This window comes from Bubalus kerabau, chromosome X, assembly GCF_029407905.1.
Source record: "Bubalus kerabau isolate K-KA32 ecotype Philippines breed swamp buffalo chromosome X, PCC_UOA_SB_1v2, whole genome shotgun sequence".
Lineage (NCBI taxonomy): Eukaryota > Metazoa > Chordata > Mammalia > Artiodactyla > Bovidae > Bubalus > Bubalus kerabau.
The window spans coordinates 24,173,521-24,189,798 of NC_073647.1; the positions used below are offsets into that span (position 1 = coordinate 24,173,521).

Genomic DNA, 16,278 nt, shown 5'->3' on the forward strand with positions numbered 1-16,278 from the left:
GCTATCAATACAAAGAAATAGAGGAAAACAACAGAATGGGAAAGACTAGATCTCTCTTCAAGAAAATTAGAGATGCCAAGGGTACATTTCATGCAAAGATGGGCTCGATAAAGGACAGAAATGGTATGGACCTAACAGAAGCAGAAGATATTAAGAAGAGGTGGCAAGAATACACAGAAGAACTATATAAAAATAATCTTCATGACCCAGATAATCACAACACTGTGATCACTCACCTAGAGCCAGACATCCTGGAATATGAAGTCAAGTGGGCCTTAGAAAGCATCACTACGAACAAAGCTAGTGGAGGTGATGGAATTCCAGTTGAGCTCTTTCAAATCCTGAAAGATGATGCTGTGAAAGTGCTGCACTCAATATGCCAGCAAATTTGGAAAACACAGCAGTGGCCACAGGACTGGAAAAGGTCAGTTTTCATTCCAATCCCAAAGAAAGGCAATGCCAAAGAATGCTTAAACGACCGCACAGTGCACTCATCTCACAAGCTAGCAAAATAAGGCTCAAAATTCTCCAAGCCAGGCTTCAATAGTACGTGAACTGTGAGTTTCCAGATGTTCAAGCTGGATTTAGAAAAGGCAGAGGAACCAGAGATCAAACTGCCAACATCCACTGGATCATCGAAAAAGCAAGAGAGTTTCAGAAAAACATCTACTTCTACTTTTGATTATGTAGATCAAAACAAACTGTGGAAAATTCTGATAGAGATGGGAATACCAGACCACCTGACCTGCCTCTTAAGAAATCTGTATGAAGGTCAAGAAGCAACAGTTAGAACTGGAAATGGAATAACAGACTGGTTCCAAATCGGGAAAGGATTACATCAAGGCTGTATATTGTCACCCTGCTTATTTAACTTCTATGCAGAGTACATCATGAGAAACGCTGGGCTGGAGGAAGCACAAGCTGGAATCAAGATTGCCGGGAGAAATATCAATCACCTCAGATATGCAGATGACACCACCCTTATGGCAGAAAGCGAAGAAGAACTAAAAAGCCTCTTGATGAAAGTGAAAGAGGAAAGTGAAAAAGTTGGCTTAAAACTCAACATGATCTGAGAAAACTAAGATCATGGCATCTGGTCTCATCATTTCATGGCAAATAGATGGGAAAACAATGGGAACAGTGACAGACTTTATTTTTGGGGCCTCCAAAATCACTGCAGATGTTGACTGCAGCCATGAAATTAAAAGGTGATTGCTTCTTGAAAGAAAAGTTATGACCAACCTAGACAGCATATTAAAAAGTAGAGACATTACTTTGCTAACAAAGGTCTGTGAGTCAAAGCTATGGTTTTTCCAGAAGTCACGTATGAATGTGAGATTTGGACTATAAAGAAAGCTGAGCGCTGAAGAATGGATGCTTTTGAACTGTGGTGTTGAAGAAGACTCTTGAGAATCCCTTGAACTGCAAGGAGATCCAACCAGTCCATCCTCAAGGAAATCAGTCCTGAATGTTCATTGGAAGGACTGATGTTGAAGCTGAAACCCCAATACTTTGGCCACCTGATGCAAAGAGCTGACTCATTTGAAAAAACCCTGATGCTGGGAAAGATCGAGGGCAGGAAGAGAAGGGGATGACAGAGGACGAGATGGTTGGATGGCATCACCGACTCAATGGACATGAGTTTGTGTAACCTCCAGGTGTTGGTGATGGACAGGGAAGCCTGGTGTGCCACAGTCCATGGGGTCACAAATAGTTGGACACGACTGAGCTATTAAACTGACTGACTGAGTCTTATGTTTAGGTCTTTAATCCATTTTGAGTTTATCTTTGTGTATGGGGTTAGGAAGTGTTCTAATTTCATTCTTTTACACGTAGCTGTCCAGTTTTCCCAGTGCCATTTATTGAAGAGGTTCTCTTTTCCCCATTGTATATTCCTGCCTCCTTTGTCCAAAATAAGGTACCCAGAGGTGCATGGGTTTATTTCTGGGCCTTTTATCTTGTCCTATTGGTCTATATTTCTGTTTTTGTGCTAGTACCATACTGTCTTGATGACTGTAGCTTTGTAGTATAATCTGAAATCAGGCAGGTTGATCCCTCCAGCTCCATTCTTCTTCCAACATAATAAAGGCCATATATGATAAGCCTATAGCAAACATTATTCTCAATGGTGAAAAATGGAAAGCATTTCCCTAAGATCAGGAGCAAGACAAGGATGTCCACTTTCCCCCTACTATTGAACATAGTTCTGGAAGTCCTAGCTATAGCAATCAGAGAAGAAAAAGAAATAAAAGGAATCCAGATCATAAGAGATTTTTTAAAATATAGTATTAAAATCAGAAAGACTTGAACACATTTGTGTGGTGATGAGAAGTGGCTAGTAGAAGTATAGAGATTGAAATATTGACAGGGAGAGATTAAAATATTGAGAGAATACAATTTAACCCAAAGAGCATGGAAGGAGAGCATGGGATCCACAACCCAGATGGAAGGATTCCTCCTAGACAGAGATGGAGCACTCTATTATAATAAGAAGAAAGGATGGGAGTAGATGCAGGCAAATTATATGTTTGGTAATAGGAATTGAAGGGAATTCTCATCCAGTGGCTCCTATTTTTTTCTGAAGTACACGGTGATGTAACCTGCTGAAAGTAAGGGGAGAAGTGATAAAATCAAGAAGGTTTGAAATAGCTGCTATAGAGGACGGGAGGAAGTGCTGAGTAAGGCAACAGAAGAATTTGTTGACCTCCTTCAAGATCCACTTGAAGTCAAAGACCATGGTCTTGCATCACTAGGGGATGGGGAATGGTGTGGGTTCATCTCCTGGGAGTGAGGGTAGAGGTGAAGGGTCTACCCAATGTCAAAATCTCTGACCAACTGGGTTAATTGATTCAAACAGCTGTTCAGTGAAAGAAACCTGCTAACATAATGACTTGGCACCACAAGAACTCAGATCCTGATTACTGCCCTGGAGGAAGTATTTGCATTGAGTATTTGCACTGAGGTTTTATAGCCTGTTGAAGAAAAGACCTAACTAGCATTCTAGTCCAGAGAAGGCAATGGCAACACACTCCAGTACTCTTGCCTGGAAAATCCCATGGACGGAGGAGCCTGGTGGGCTGCAGTCCATGGGGTCTCTAGGAGTCGAACACGACTGAGCAACTTCACTTTCTCTTTTCACTTTCATGCATCAGAGAAGGAAATGGCAACCCACTCCAGTGTTCTTGCCTGGAGAATCCCAGGGACGGGGGAGCCTGGTGGGCTGCTGTCTATGGGGTCGCACAGAGTCGGACACGACTGAAGTGACTTAGCAGGAGCAGCAGCAGCATTCTAGTCACAGTTCAGAAGCAGCTGCCTTTCTTATTCTCACCTTCATCTACAATTCTTCTCTAAATTGGAATGCCTCTTATTGCAGCATTATTTATGGTGACAGGGAGTTGGAGGCAATCTGGCATTCATCACCCAGAGAGTGGAGCAGCAAAATGTGGTGGACACAATGTTTGGGAGTCATTTTCAGCGATTAGAAGCAAGGGATTAGATGTAAATAGAGCAGCATGTATAGATTTTTAAAATACTGATGGGTTAAAAAAAAACAAGAAAGAATAATATGTACTGTAATACCATTTACAGAAATGAAAAAGACATTCATTGAAAATGATAATACACATTTTATAAGAATACATACCAACAAAAATTTAGTAAATTAATCAGAAGAGAATGGTGGCCAATGAGGGAGGAAGGAGTGTGTGAATGAGATGTGGATATGTGCTGTGCTTAGTTGCTCAGTCATGTCCGACTGTTTGTGACCTCACGGACTGTAGCCTGCCAGTCCATGGGGGGCTACATGTAGTCCTCTGTCCATGCGGATTCTCCAGGCAAGAATACTGGAATGGGTTGCCATGCCCCCCTCCAGGGGATCTTCCCAACCCAGGGATTGAACCGAGGTCTCCCGCATTGCAGGCAGATTCTTTACCAGCTGAGCCACACGGGAAGATCCAAAATGTGGGGATAAGCCAGACAAATAAATTCAACAAGTCAAGAGTGATGATAAATGTGTCATGAGCTGTGTTTGATTAGCTCAATCTTCTGCACCTAAGGCACTAACTAAATACAGAGACAAAGAAATAAATTGAAACACTTTCTAATCTCTTGAAGACTCTGTTTCAAGCAACACCTTTATCTCCAATACAGAATAATGGATATACACAGGATCAAAGCTGGGGGAGAGCATGCAGGTCATCTAGGATTGCCCCTCACCTCATCATCATCACTTATTTATGGAGGAAGAAATTGAGGCTCTGAGAAGAGAAATGAGTTGGCCAAAGTTGCACTCTCAGTTGTAAAGCTTCGACTAGACTCAAGTCTCCCAAGCCCTGTACTCTTTTCCCTGAACTCTGCATATCAGAGAACTTGTTTTGTTGTTGTTGTCTGCATCTTAAATAAATTCATCTCCATCATATGGTTTCAGTGTTTTTTTCTGAATCACACAGCATGTGGGATCTTAGTTCCCTGACCAGGAATTGAACCCCTGCCCCCTGCAATGGAAGCATGGAGTCTTAACCACGGGAAAGTGGAAGTGTTAGCCACTCAGTAGTGTCCAACTCTTTGTGACCCCATGGACTGTAGCCCACCAGGCTCCTCTGTCAGTGGAATTCTCCAGGCAAGAATACTGGAGTGGGTTGCCATTTCCTTCTCCAGGGGATCTTCCCGACCCAGGGATTGAACCTGGGTCTCCTGCATTGCAGGCATACTCTCTACCACCTGAGCCACCAGGGAAGACCTTAACCACTGGGCCACCAGGGAAATCACTCTGCTTGTTTTTTTTTTTTTTTAATTTTTTAATTAAAAAAAATTTTTTTTAAGATTTTTTGATGTGAACCATTTTTCAAATCTTTATTGAATTTGTTACAATACTGTTTCTTTTTTTAAATGTTTTGGTTTTTTGGTCTCTAGGCATGTGAGATCTTAGCTCCCTGACTAGGGATTGAACCTGCACCCCCTGCGTTGGAAGGCAAAGTCTTAACCATTGGACGACCACCAGGGATGTCCCCCCTCTGATTATATTTAAAATTTCAAAATAAAAGCAACAAAAAGGTATACTGCCCTGCTTTGCTTACACAGGGGGAGAGTGGTTAAAGCCAGTGAAACTTAATCTGATTGCAAAAGATCTCAACAATCTTTTAAAAAATCTATGGCATGCTTTTTAAAAAACACTTTTATTGAGATATGACACACTTTTGAATACTAGAATTTTTAGCAGCAAGCTTGAAGGGCTTTTGAAAGTTTAATAAACTAGTCAATAATAATAAAGTGACTCTGGGTCTTCCCTGGTGGTCCAGTGGCTAAGACTCTGTGCTCCCAATGCAGGGGGCTCAGGTTCAATCCCTGGTCAGGGAACTAGACCCCACATGCCACAACTATGAATTCACATACCCCAACTAAAGATCCCACCTGCAATGAAGATGGAAGATTCTGCATGTTGCAAACAAGACCCGGCACAGCCAAATAAATATTTAAAATAATAATAATATAGTCTCTACTGCACTAAAACAATGCCTCACAGGGCCTGGAATAGCATGGCTTCATTTATTCTCATGTTTATCAACACACACCAATCCTGTGTCACGGTTTTAGTAGAACAATTCACTATCCTGACCACCCTCACCTCTATGCCCATGAGGCACATGAATTTGCTGTCTTTCCGGACACTGGGGTGATGTTGTTCTGTGCCATTCATTTGATGCTGTTTGATGTTGCCCTTTGCCTCTTCCTCCCTTGCAGGTTGAACTCCAATCTATTCTGTATTGCATGGTCTACTCAGTACAATATTCTTTGTGACAGCCATCATTATATCATTTTGCATGTTTGGGCATAGTAAAAGTATTTCACTTTCTTGACTCACCAGAGGGGTACAGGGCACACCTGCTGAGACCCACTGCCACAGGCTATAATGGAAAGTAGTAGAATGGAGTCATTATAGTATCAGAGAGGCTGGGGTTTAAATGTGACTATGTCACCAACCCTTGGCAAGATACTTAAGGTGTTTAATGCAATCCAACAAAAAACCACGGGGCCTGCTATAGGCAAGGTTCTGTACTCAGTGCTTGAGGGTACAGTGGCAAATAAAACAGATGAAAATCCAGGCCTTCCAGAACTGACATTCTAATAGTGGGGGATAGACAACACACAGTTAACATAATAAATAACTAAGTTATGTGACATGTTAGAAGGTGGAAAGTGTCATGGACTAAATAAAAGGCTGGGAAGGGTACTTGGGCATTGGGTTGCTGGGGGGAGGGTGCAGCTTGTAGCATTAAATAGAGTGGTCAGGGTAAGTCTTATTGAGAAGGTGACATTTGGGCAAAGAGGTAAGGAAATTAACCATAGGGCTTCCTGTGGCAGACAGAGGTATTCCTGGCAAGATCAAGGAAAAGGGAGATGACAGTGGAGGGGGTGAGGAATGGTTGAATTCTGGATATATTCTGAAGGTGGATCCATCATGATTTCATGACTGATAGGGTATGGTGATTGAGAAAAATAAGATGTCAAAATGACTCCAAGGTTTTTGGCTTGAACAACAAGAAGGATGGAAATCTTGTCTCCATCTGCTGAAAGGTATAGTTACTGCCTCCATCTGTGAAAGGTAGAGTTTGGAGCAGGATTCCTTCTTTCTGAATTGTTTATTGTGGGGAAAAATCAGAAACAGTGTTTTGGACACATGGAGATGTCTATTAGAAATCCTGGTGGAGGTGATATTGAGTAGGAACACAAATCTGAAGCTCGAGGGAGAAGTCTGGGAGTCGTGGCCATGAGACTAGATGAGACTACCCGAAAAGGGGTTGGAAATACGGAAGAGCTTTAAGGACTGAGTCCAGAGGCCCCACTGCATCAGAGGTAGGACATAGTCAGCAGAGACTAAGGATTAGTGAAGCTGGAGGAAAAGCAAGACAGTGAGGTGTCCTGAAAGCTAAGGAAGGAAGCGTATCGAGGAGGGAGTGATCCACTGTTTTCAGTGCTGCTGGCGGGTCAAGGACGATTGTGACTGAGAATTGACCTATGGATTGGGAATGGGAAGCTTATTGGTGACTTCACTGGAGCAGGTGTTATAAATGGTGGAGACGAGAGCCTGGCTGGAGTAGCTCTAAGGAGAAATTGGAGACAGGGAGCAGAGATAACTCAATGGTGTTTGCTGTGACTGGGAAGAAAGAAATGGGTAGTAGATGGCAGATGATCCCTTAGCCCCCTCCTCTGTAAAAGGGATTTATAATATTGTCTATCTCTTAGCAGGGCTTCCCCAGTGGCTCAGTGGTAAAGAATCTGCTTGCAATGCAGGAGCTACAGGAGACGCTGGTTTGATCCCTGGGTCTGTAAGGTCCCCTGGAGGAGGACATAGCGACGCACTCCAGTATTCTTGCCTGGAGAATCCCATGGACAGAGAAGCCTGGAGAGCTGAAGTCCATGGGGGTCACAGAGAGTCGGACATGACTGAAGTGATTTAGCACACACACATTTCTTAACATTAAGGACAAAATTAAAGACAATTCAAGACAAATTTTTGAGTACTGTGATACAACATGTAACATGTCTATCACAGAATCAGCACTCAATAAAAGGTAGTTATTATTATTATATTGCTTATCCATTAAACCTTTTAACATTAAAATAGAATTAAAAGTATATTCCAATACCTTTTTAAATAATACAGACTTTAGTGTCCTAAACCAACAGATGAGTCTTTGTGTGGGGAAACAAACAAAAAATCTGAGAATAAGTTTTGTTGTAATGCACATCAAACCACATCTCACAAGATGACCTCCAAAGAATACATTGGCTGAGTTTTCATCACATTTGTGTTCCCTAGGATGTGGTAATTATATGTAACTACCAGAGGCCTAGGAAAAAAGCTTCTTTCAAAAACACAATCTTCTCTCAAAATGGAACAAGCATCTCCATTAGCGAGCATATTTCTTGAGTGTGACAAGGCCATAAAGTTGGCCTCCATTTTCCCTGTATATACATTATATTTTTCCTCTCTCGGCCCCTAATTGCCAAGTTAAACGTCACAGAAGGAAACTGACATCTGAGAATTTTCTCCTGTCCAAGCTAATACTCCTTCTAAAACCTTTTTAAGATAGTGAACAAACAATATTACATAAGCTACAAGTTGTGAAGCCTGAGCAGACCCGAAGAAAATTTAGCTGTGAAATAAAATAAAACTTAAAATGAAATTGAAAGACTTCCCTGGAGGTCCAGTGGTTAAGACTGTGCACTTCCACTGCAGGGGGCATGGATTTGATCCCTGGTCAAGGAATTAAGATCCCACGTGCGTGCACATGGTGTGACCAAAAAAAAAGTTAAGCTGACAAGTATGTATTAGTATACACAATAGTTAGCATGCCACATGCTAATTAGGCGTAAGTGGTGAGCTATTAGCATGAGTGATTCAAATTAGTTATTCTTCTACACAGCCAAGCCTGATTACATCTTTCCTCTTTGCTAATTTTCCAGGCACTAATATTTCTATTAATGGTGAAGATGTTCTCCAAAACATTACATTCTATTCTATTGCGCTTGTTTACTTGTTAATTCCTTTCTGTTTCCATGAAAAGGTGTTCCTTTCTAAGAAACACATTTCCATCACCTCCTGAGAGATCTATCTCCAGCATCAAGGACCTGCTAATTAATTGATCTAACTACTTCCTCTCAGCCCATATCCTTTTCAACCTTTCGTAGTGTTCCAAAGTATTGACGACCCCTCCATGCTGAAATTTCGTCTTGCCTCAGCTTCCTTGGCACCATTCTGTCCTGGCTCTTTTCTCACAGGCATTCTCTCCTGTCTTCTCGTCTTATGTGGTGAATTCTCTCTATGGCTTTTGTTGGCAACAATATACTTATAGATTTCATGTCTGTATCTCTAGCCTAAACCTCTCTATTGAACTCCAGCCCTATATTTCCAATTTTCACTGAAGCAAACACCTAAATGACTCCTAAACACCAAGTCAACATGCTCATGCCCCAACTCATCTTCACCCCCATCTCCCCAAATGAGAAATCTAAGAGTCATTCTTGTGTCTTGCCAATGTCTGGCCATCCACATTCAATTTGTTCCCTAGTTCTGAAATGCCTCTGGAGTCCTTACTTCCCTCTTTTTCTCCAGGTGAACCATGAACTTGATTTGGTGTCTCTGCATCTTTTACATGAAGTCTCTCCTCCCCCTCCCAGCCCCACCAACTCTACTGGCTTCAACCGCACAGAACTACATAGCCATCCCTGAAAGTCCAATCATGTCTTACATTAAAGAGGAGAGCCTAAATTACTTCTATTTCTCAAGTGTATTTCTTATATTGTAGAAAAGACCATCTGTGTTCAACTTACAGTATATGCAGGCTCCAAGCCAATTATGCCGCATTACTGAATATTCAGTGCAAGGAAGCTCTGGGGCTGCTGGGCTGCGATGTGGTTTGTTGTATTAACAGGGCCCAGATGAGCCCCTTTGGGTCCCTGGTTTGCTGGCCTGAGACCCCCTCCCTCTGCACTACTCTGGCAGTATTATGCAGATTATGAAAGATAGACTAATGACCAGATTTCATTCAGGGGACTACTGCCTTATTCTGTGTGGTGAAGATCTGTAAAAGGAAAATGCCCATTTTCTCACCCAAAGCAAAATGGAACCCCACGGTGAGCTGGAAAATGCCAGCCTAATTCCTGGTAGCGGCCTTTCCCCATGCCCTCCACTCAATCCATTTGGAGAGAATGGGTTTGATTGCAGTTTGCTCAGCTCATTGTCAAGGGGCATTCAGATTTGACAAAAGTGTATTTTAAGAATATCTCTGTCTCATTGTCACATTTCTCTTTCAGACAAGAAATACTAGCATAGTACAGCATTTCTTAGATCTTTCCCTTGTTTCTCTAGCCATAGCCCCTGTGCAGATCTTAACCACATTATTCCTGGGCAATTATCAGGTCTCCCCACCTCCCGTGTTAGTCTACATGATTCCTCTTTCCAAAGCCATTCATTTATATACCCAGTCTGCCTGTTGGTTCATCAGTCATTGAACAAGCATTCATTAACAGTTATGCCTTGGCCACTGTGCGAGGCCCTGAAATAAGGGAAGGGGAGGAAGATATAAACTAAACCAGACCCCCACAGAAGGTCCATGATTCAGTGCGGGAGAGAGACATCTCTGCCTGCAGAGACAACTTTCTCCTCTCGGTGAGTAATTAATTTTTCGTGTTTCAACTCAACACTCAAATATCACAGGCAGACGGGTTGCTGCTCCACTGCACTTCCCCCAGCACTTTGATTACATCTTCACTGGCAGTGCCTGTTGCAATGGATTGGATATTTTCTTTTATCTCGAGACTGTGACCTCCTTGAGAACAGGGATTATGAGCTTCAGATGAGTAGGGCTTAATGTATCAGAGATGGTTCAAATAAAGCCAAAGGAAGTAGTACAAGAAGAGTTCAAGTTTTTTCCACACTGAGTTCCAAGCAGAGTGCCATCTTCTTTACTCTGAGTGCCCTCTTCTGCAGCTAGACAAACCTGCTTTCCAGCCCAACGAATAAGCATTGATTGTCCTGTCTCCAGCTCCAAGGGATCCTGTTCCTGGCCCGGCCCCTGTTTGTAGCCTAGTGTTTCTCAAACTCAAATGTCCACCCAAATCAGTTAGATATCTTATGATCACACAGACTCTCAGTCAGGAAGTCTGGAAGAGGGGCCTGAGATTTTGCATGTCTAACAAGCTCAGGTGAAACCCATGCTGCTGGTCCAAGGACCAGATTTTGAGTAGCAGAGACTCTAGCCAGCTTTCCCTATTCTTAGACTTGCTAGTTACTTAAATTGGGACCACTCCACATGGCTGTGTAGAAACGCCCAGCATAAGGCATCCAGCGGAGGAGGATAATGAGGATTGAAAGCTAAACCGTGCTCATCAGACCCTGCATCCTGGCACTAGTCACATTTGTTGACAGGAAGGGGTACCCTCCACCACTTTCTCCCTTTTTCTACTTCCCACGAAGGCTCTGTAAGCTCCGTGTGCTTCCAAGACTGCATCCATCAGAAAGAAACATTTTTTTTTCGAATTCACACAAAGCTGCCCTATGGTCTAGCAGCCTCGGCCATGAGTGACACCGCAGCCCACCTCACCTCACCCCTGTCTCTTTTGCTCCTTTCTAACTGATCATTCAGGTTGCCGATTCTGTATACAATTTGATTTTGCTCTACTCCTTTTGTGGGGTGCCCTGCATTTGTTGATAAGTGAGAAGTGACAAGATGTTAAAGAGCACTGTACTCTTCCTCACAGGACTTCATCTCTAGCCCCGGATCCTTTTTCACTCACCTCAGACAAGGCACATAAATCTTCTGAGCATGGGTTTCATCATCCATCAAACGAGGATTGGTAAGACCTAGTGTGCTGGGTTCTATCAGTTATTGTGAGCATAAAAAGTGATAACCAAGAGGAAAGCCCTTTGTAAATTGTAAGGTTCTGTGCAAATGTTAAGGATTATTATGAAGGGGTTAGGTGGCATATCTTTAAATCCCTTTGTAATTCTCAGCTCAGAAGCACAGTGCCTTGCCCTGTGTTGGAGTTAGAGCCTACTACTGGTTGACTAGCTGACTCCAGAAGAGCGCACTCTTCAGATCCTCCCTAAAAAGCCCAGCGACCTTGGCGCATGCACTGTGAGCCAACTTTGGAAGGCACTGTAACTGAAGTCCATCAATTTGCAGAGTCAGCAGGAAGATAACATCTTTCATGCAATCACAATGAATTAGTCAATACAGAAACACCAAAAGAAAGACACCAAATTCCAAAACGTTGTTTTAAACGTAATCTTTCAGTGATCACTTTTTTTTTCAGATATGGAAGGTTGACTCACTTGTTTATATGCTAAAAAGAACCCCTTATTTTGATTTCTGAATACTTTCTCTCCTAGTAGTCAAACTTATTATGGAATAAAACATTTTGATAATTGCTTTTTAATATGATGAAAGGTTGGAACCTTTTCCAATGACAAGGAAATGAGAGAATATAATGGAATGATGTCTTGTAATTTTTATAACTTCCAAATAGCAACGAGAGAGTCGTTCATTTATTCACTGAAGTTTCCTTCCAGAATCACAGAATTACTCCTACACAGCAATTAGAAGGGGGAGATGAATGTTTAAACGTTAGCTGTAACTTGTCTTTCTGGGGAGGAGGGGACTAGGTTTAAGCTGTTGGCAATGGGAAAAGTTAATTAACAAATAGAAAATGTTAGTTATTACTGCCCTATGTTCTGAGAAGATTTTCCAAATTGAGAAGTTAAATAAACCATCACTGTAATTGTCAATGGTTTTCTTTTTAAAAAGGAGCTCAAGGTAAATAACCTAAATGATCATATTTTCAGTGTTAATATTTGTTTTAAAAACATTATTCTTTGGAGGAAGGTTTCTTATCTATCACTTGTCAAAGTCCATGACTGGGTGGCTCAGTGGGAGGAGCACAGAGCACAGAGCCAACAATTCCACATGTTCAGAACCTTGTAGACCCCTCAACTTCCCTTCCCTCCTTCTCAAGGTCACAGCCAAACCTGCCACTGTGGGTCACCATTCACAAAGGGAATGGCTAAGAGAGTGGGAGGGTTTCAAACAGAGCCATTCTCACTCCTGGAGAAACAGAGTTGATGACTTACTCTTGGGGCCATGTTTTCTTTAGACAAAGAGAGATTTGTAGCCCCTTGTGTATTATTTCCTTGACTGCCAAGAAGGCCAGTTACTGTACCTTTAATTCTACAGTAACTAAAGGCAACTTTCTACCTTTAGGTCCCAGTCCATTCCTGTTCCTCCTTTCCTGATGGAGTTGCTGATTTTCCTTCCTGTCTTTCCTTAATTTATTTATTTTTAGCCACACCATGCGTCATGTGGGATCTTACTTCCCTGACCAGGGATCAAACTTGTGTGCATTGGTAGCATGGAGTCTTAACCACTGGACCACCAGAGACGTCCCCGTATCTTTCCTTTAGCTTACTTGGGAATATGCTCTCTCTCTGTCTCTGTCTCTCTGTGTCTTTCTTTCTCTCTTACAGTAAGCCTCCTTAAATCTTCTTTAGAAGTTGGTGGCTGTTAGATTTAAGGACAGCTGACTCACTTAACAGCATATCCCAGTGGTCAAAGGTTACTTCATCTTTTACCTTAAATCTTTGTGGTTTTTTTTTTTTTTTTTTGACACTTCTCTTCTTTGTCTCTCCTTGACATTTGTTTTCTCACCTATGTACTTTACCGGTTAGTGCTGAGAAAAGAATAACAAAAAATAAATGAGAAAGGATGTGTGTGTTAGTATCCCGTGTCTTTGAGCTCTTCTAAGAGGGTTACTGTTTTGCTGAAAGTTGTGTGCTTCTGTCAAGAGTGAAGATGGATTTTTATTTCTTACTGCTTTAAACCAAGAGACTAGTTGCTACCACAAAAGTTGCTCACTTTCTGTTCTCTTCAGCAATGTTCTAACTTTATATTTGTCCTAATGTAAATATACGTGACTTTCAAGCCATGTCAAGTCCTTTTGGGAAAAAAAGGGAGTATAGATAGGGTGTCTTTTTTTTTGTCTTGCCAGCTGTTTTAGTATTTTATATGCTGTGGTTTGTCTTTGGTATTCATTCATTAACTCCTCATTCATCAGTCATTCATTCATTCGATAAACACTTTGTGCCAGCTCCTTTTCCAGGCCCTGAGGACACAAAGATAAAAAGGACAAAGATGAAAAATTCCCTGTACTCAAGAAACTAGGTATAAGAAAGAAACAAAACTGCTCTCATAGAGCTTACACATGAGTGAGCAATGCAGACATGCTCATAAAATAACTACAATACAACACAGAATTTATGTGCTATGAAGGCTACAAGTAAACTTGATAGCATAGAGGATGCAGCGGCTAATTTTAACTTGAGGAGGATGAGGAAGGCTTCATGGAGGAGGTGACTTTTAAGTAGATCCTTGAAAGATGAATTGATTTCCGTGAGCCAAGTTGTACAGGAAAGGTATTCCAGGCTGAGGGAACAACCTCTGAGAAATCTCAGAGGTATGGAAGAACTTTCTGGGATTCATATTGTTAGGTGGGGGGAGGATGGTGACAGAGGAGCCTGGAAAGGAAGCGGGAGCACTCAGACTGACGACTCAGCACTCCTGGGCCTTCTCAACCTGCTCCCAACCTTCTTTTCATTCTGCTCTCATCCCTGTGTCCCATTTTCCACCCCACTTCTGCTGATGGGAGTATAGTAAGTATAGTGACTCCGCTAGCTTCCCTAGCTTGAGTCTCAGTTCTCACGAGTTGCACTGGTGCTTCTGCCTCTTCCTAGTCTTGGAAGCTCTGGGGAATTCCCTGTCTTAGCCTCCAGCCTTTGGAATCCAAATCCAACCACCTTTGTTCTGGTTAATTCCCCTCTCCCAGGCCAAACTTCCCTATACTCAAAAGGAGGGCCAGGGAGCAATGTGATCAGATAGGAATTCATCTGACAGCAAGGGGCTGTGAGCTGATGACTAGTTTCCTACGCAGCCTAGCTAGATGCTGGGATGGGGGAGGGGGGCTGGGGAGTTATTGCACCAAAGATCACCCTGAGAGGCAGAATAATATTGCAATTCATTTGATATTTTAGGAAACTGAGGTTTGAAACCTCGAGATTCTAAATTTACATAAGGACAAATATCACACCAGCATGGCACCAGTGAGTGGTGCGTGGAAAAGAAAAAAGGAAAATACGGGTAATTGAGAGGAAGTAAAGATGGCCTTATTTTCACCTGAAATATAGTTATTTTCCTGGGTTTTTCAATTATATTTGGGGTGGGAGAAAGTTTGGAGAAACATTATTGATATCTTCAGGCATTTTCATGTAATAGTTTGTATTTATCCATTGTTGTTTTTCTTCACTTTCTTTTCTTTTTTTCTAGGTTAGCAGGGTGAACAGCCTGTAGTGTGGGTTTCAGTTCAGTTCAATTCAGTTCAGTCGCTCAGTCGTGTCCGACTCTTTGTGACCCCAGGAATTGCAGCACTCCAGGCCTCCCTGTCCATCACCATCTCCCGGAGTCCACTCAAACTCACGCCCATCGAGTCGGTGATGCCATCCAGCCATCTCATTCTCAGTCGTCCCCTTCTCCTCCTGCCCCCAATCCCTCCCAGCATCAGAGTCTTTTCCAATGAGTCAACTCTTCACATGAGGTGGCCAAAGTATTGGAGTTTCAGCTTTAGCATCAGTCCTTCCAAAGAACACCCAGGACTGATCTCCTTTAGGATGGACTGGTTGGATCTCCTTGCAGTCCAAGGGACTCTCAAGAGTCTTCTCCAACACCACAGTTCAAAGGCATCAATTCTTCGGCACTCAGCCTTCTTCACAGTCCAACTCTCACATCCATACATGACCACTGGAAAAACCATAGCCTTGACTAGACGGACCTTTGTGGGCAAAGTAATGTCTCTGCTTTTGAATATGCTATCTAGGTTGGTCATAACTTTCCTTCCAAGGAGTAAGCATCTTTTAATTTCATGGCTGCAATCACCATCTGCAGTGATTTTGGAGCCCCAAAAAATAAAGTCGGACACTGTTTCCACTGTTTCCCCATCTATTTCCCATGAAGTCATGGGGCCAGATGCCATGATCTTCCTTTTCTGAATGTTGAGCTTTAAGCCAGCTTTTTCACTCTCCTCTTTCACTTTCATCAAGAGGCTTTTGAGTTCCTCCTCACTTTCTGCCATAAGGGTGGTGTCATCTGCATATCTGAGGTGATTGATATTTCTCCCGGCAATCTTGATTCCAGCTTGTGCTTCCTCCAGCCCAGCATTTGTCATGATGTACTCTGCATATAAGTTAAATGAGCGGGGTGACAATATACAGCCTTGATGTATTCCTTTTCCTCTTTGGAACCAGTCTGTTGTTCCATGTCCAGTTCTAACTGTTGCTTCCTGACCTGCATATGGGTTTCTCAAGAGGCAGATCAGGTGGTCTGGTATTCCCATCTCGTTCAGAATTTTCCACAGTTTATTGTGATCCACACAGTCAAAGGCTTTGGCACAGTCAATAAAGCAGAAATAGATATTTTTCTGGAACTCTCTTGTTTTTTTGATGATCCAGCGGATGTTGGCAATTTGATCTCTGGTTCCTCTGCCTTTTCTAAAATCAGCTTGAACATCTGGAAGTTCACGGTTCATGTATGGCTGAAGCCTGGCTTGGAGAATTTTGACCATTACTTTACTAGCATGAGATGAGTGCAATTGTGAGGTAGTTTGAGCATTCTTTGGCATTGCCTATCTTTGGGATTGGAATGAAAACTGACCTTTTCCAGTCCTATGACCACT

The 16,278-nt window shown here is 42.3% G+C and overlaps 1 non-coding gene across 1 annotated transcript; it reads left to right on the top strand.

The window, feature by feature from the left end:
* The first annotated feature begins 5,282 nt into the window (after positions 1 to 5,282).
* On the top strand, positions 5,283 to 5,355 carry TRNAG-CCC (transfer RNA glycine (anticodon CCC)). Its single transcript has one exon. It is a non-coding gene; the product is annotated as a tRNA-Gly (tRNA).
* Positions 5,356 to 16,278: the final 10,923 nt, after the last annotated feature.